Below are 4,453 nucleotides of genomic sequence, written 5' to 3' on the forward strand. Positions count from 1 at the left end.
TAAACGGAATTGTAACCTACATCTGGCCTAGATATGACCTACATCTCGGCACAATTGGCTAAAAGTTTGTTGTAGGCCCAGGCCCAGCAGGGTCCCATTAATTGGCCAAGCTTGGCACAACGCGCAGTGATTGGCTATAGCGGAACGCTTTCATAAATAGCACAGCTCATTTCACACTAGGTGTGATTTTTATATTAATAAATAAGTGTGTGTGTGTGTGTGTGTGTGTGTGTGTGTGTGTGTGAGAGAGAGAGAGAGAGAGAGAGAGAGAGATTGGGCACAGGAGCTGTGGTGGGGGAGGGTGCTGTTAATTGCCATTAATTGCCTCCAGGCTCGCAATGTCCCAAGGAACTAAATCCCATGGAATTAATCATAATTATTCATCTCCTTTGGTATCTGGATAACTCTATTCTGCGTATAGATTCACATTCACATTAACATGATTTTTTTTCTCCAGTGCCCGCATGTGAAAACAAAATGTCCACCTCTGCTGTACTGCTTACAGAATGCCAGTAGAGGACAGCATGCTATAATGTTGCAGTTGAGCGGTCACTGCTGTGCTGACTACTGCCACTGTAGTCCATTGTTGTCTGGTTCAAATCTGATGTCATGACATGGGTGAGAGTATAGTGTAAAGTAACTAAGTAGCCTACATTTACTTAAGTAGACCTACATTTTTCTTATTTTTTCACTTTACTGGAGTAAGCGTATTTCCAATTTTCTGTGGGCCTACTTTTACTTCTTCACTACAACAAAAAATATTTAAAAACTTCAGTTACTAGTTAGGCTACTTTGTTGTCTCCACCAGCCGAAGGCATGGGGGAGAGTATGTTTTCCTCTCCGTCCGTCTGTGCGTCCGTCCGTCTGTGCGTCCGTCCGTCCGTGCGTCCGTCCGTGCGTGCGTGCGTCCTCGCAGTTTGTGAGCACCTAATCTCAGTCGCCGTTGGCCCGGTCGCTGCCAAAGTGAGCACACACATTCCCTGGATGCCACCTAGTGGCCTATGTTTGCAAAACACATTTCTGTGCACTACTCTTACAGATTTTGTCCAAAAATCCTACAAATCGATAGGCAATATCTCGACAGTCATGTGATCGACACGGATCTGTCCAATTTTGTATATTCCATCCTGATTGGCTAAGATTGGCTTCCAAAGTTTGTAGGATTGAGCTGTTTTGAACAAAATGCCTCAAATCACAAACGCAAAGTGCAATTATCATGAAATCGCGCACACACGTTCCCACTAGGCCGAGGAAGAAATGCCACTTAATCTTTTTTAAATCAGCCTCATGGTGGCGCTATAACAGGCCGATTTGTGGTTTTACCTATAACTCCACCGATCAGTTTCAAACTTTATAAGCGCACTCCCTAGAGGCTAAGGATAAACCTTTGCCCTGCATTTTTCACATCAGCCTTTTATAGCGCCACCTTTGGGCCGACTTATGTAAAACACATTTTTGGATATTACTCCTTGAGATTTTATCCAAAAATCATGCAAATCGGTACACAGTATCTCTATAGTCATGTGATCAAGTCCGATCCGTCTGATATTTCATATTCCATCCTGATTGGCTATTAGCTTCCAAAGTTTGCAGGATTGCTCCGTTTTTGAACAAAATGCCTCAAATCATCAACGCAGCTTGCGATTACCGTGACATTTGCCACACATATTCCCACTAGGTCAAGGAACAAATGCTACCTTTTTAACATTGGCCTGTTATAGCGCCACCAGCAGGTAGAATTTAGCAAAACACATTTTTGGAACACAAAATGCTTCAAATCATGCATGCAGCGTCCGATTGCCATGAAAGATCTAAGGTGAAGAACATATGCCACCCTTTTTACATTGGCCTATTATACAGTAGCACCACCAGGACGCCTGGCCTGGTGGAGACCTGTGCTCGGAAGAGCACCGCTTCTAGTTTATATTGTTATTATTATTAGCCTACAAATCCTATATCCATTTTGCCCATTTGAAATTGGCCGATCGATTGTCAAGCTCACAAGGAGTCTGTGATGGGATGCATCGTGAGCTTGTAGATCTGCTATTTTCATTTTTGAGTGGGGGTCACAGCGTCTCCTCAAAGTGACTTTGTCCATATGTTACTATCTATGTTAGTCTGTAGCATGAGCTGCAATACCGCTGGTGACCAAGTGGCGCTGTTGCGTCTCTCTCTCTCTCTCTCTCTCTCTCTCTCTCTCTCTCTCTCACACACACACACACACACACACACACACACACACACACACACACACACACACACACACACACACACACACACACACACACACACACAAACACTCGCACGCGCACCACCGCTCACTTCAAACTTGGTTAGATTTTTTAAATACATTTTATACATTTGAAAACTTGAGAAATGGGACATTCTGCATAAGGAGTATTGGTACTTCAAGTGCATTTTGATACCAGCACTTTTACTTTTTAGTAAGTAACTAAATGTATAAGGGTGCCCTGACCCTCACACCAAAATACCTATGAAAGTGGAATCTGCGTTCCGCCAATGCATTTCAATGAGAGTGAAGCGGTTTCATGCCAGCAGAGGATTTCGGCAAAAAACGCTTCCTTATCATTGAAATGCATTGGTGGAACGCGGATTCCACTCTCATAGGTATTTTGGTGTGAGGGCACCCTAATTCCGGACTTTTACTTAACAGTGTTTCTGCATTGCAGTATTGATATTTTAAAGAATGTACTTTTTCCGCCACTGAGTTAGAGCACTATTGGTTAAAGTGCCAGGCTATTAATAGCTTTTCTATTATCCCACATGCCTTACAGCAGTCAGTGGTTCCCAAAGTTTCAGCTCTGGGCCCAAAAGAGATTTGATGTCTCCCCAGGACCCAAACGTACACAATTATATTATGAATTAAGCCCTTTATAATGAAAATAACTTATGAGCTTGTAGATCTACTATTTTCACAATTTATTTTTCTTTCTTCTTTTTAAAATTTATTTTTTAAAGATGTGTTTGATTTGTTTTGTTGAGAAACAAAATTATTGAAAAATGTTTGATTTTCTTTTAAAGTCATTTTCCGTGCCTTACAGAAGCATGAGGGTGTGTTTCAGTGCAGGTGATGTCGGTGAGAACATCAAACTCTTTCACCCGTAACGGATGTGAATATCCCTTGTACAACTATAGTTCTATATATTGTCACTGTCAGGCAGAAACCTTGTATCTCCAAGTTTCAAATGTGTACGTTTTTTGGTAAAGCAAAGCCCTGCTTCATCATACAAGACCGTCGCACGAAACTAGTGAAAACAGCAGATCTACAAGCACACAACGCCTTTGTAGATCGGCTGTTTTCACTAGTTTAGTAAATTTTTTAGATGATAAATACAAAACGAACGGTTTCCACCCGACGACGACGATATACAGTACTATATAGAACTATATAGGATGTAGTTCATTGTCAAAAAGCATGGGAGAGAATTAACCTATGAATGCTTCATGGGCACCGGTCATCAACAGTTATATTTAGAGTGATTTGTGACAGAAGGGTACCAGCGAGAGTTCCGGTAGTTCAGATCAGCCTGTATAGCTTGTAAACGGTGGCACTGACAAAAAGTAAAGAGGCAGAATTGAGGACGCTGCACAAGATCAGAAATGACTACATTAGAGGATCAGCCCAGGTTAGAAGGTTCGGGGGACAAAGCAACAGAGGCAATTGGTTGAGATGGTTTGGCAATGTGCAAGGATGCTGAAGATGGAACTGCCATGTAAGAGGAGAGGAGGAAGACCATATCGTCGTTGTCGAGTGGAAACCTTGTATGTCCAAAACCGTTTGTTTTGTATTCATCATTTTAAAAATGACTTAAACTAGTGAAAACAGCCTATCTACAAGCACACACGAGGCGTTGTGTGCTTGTAGATCTGCTGTTTTCACTACTTTTGTGCGACAGCCTTGTATTATGAAGCAGGGCTTTATGCTTTGCGAAAAAATGGACACATTTGAAACTTGGAGATACGAGGTTTCTGCCCGACAGTGACAATATACTGTAGGAGTTAAGGTGTATGTGGTGGGAGAGGACATGCAGGTAGCAGTAATCACAGAGGAAGACACATGAAAACAGAGCCAGATGGAAACAGATGATCCGCTGTGGCGACCTGATGGGAATTAGCCGAAAGAAAAGGAAGAAAAAGATACCGGGGGGAGGGGGCTATAGTTTTCCATGTCTGGTCTACTTCACACTCCCAAGGGTCCTTAAGTGGGTTCCAGGGGATACATTATTTCATGGAGAGGGATGGTCTGTCGCACCTCCAACTGTGCCCATGGTGGACTATGTCGGCCTATGGGCAGGAGCATCCTCTTCCCTGAGCCAGGCCTAAACCTGATTACATACCAATGGTAGTCAGGAACCACACAGCTCGGTCGGTAGAGCTCCCGCCATTGGACCACATGGTCATGGGTACAGTCCCGGGCACTGCCAACTCAGTG

This window comes from Nannobrachium achirus, assembly GCF_963921795.1.
Source record: "Nannobrachium achirus genome assembly, chromosome: 12".
Classification (NCBI taxonomy): Eukaryota; Metazoa; Chordata; class Actinopteri; order Myctophiformes; family Myctophidae; genus Nannobrachium; species Nannobrachium achirus.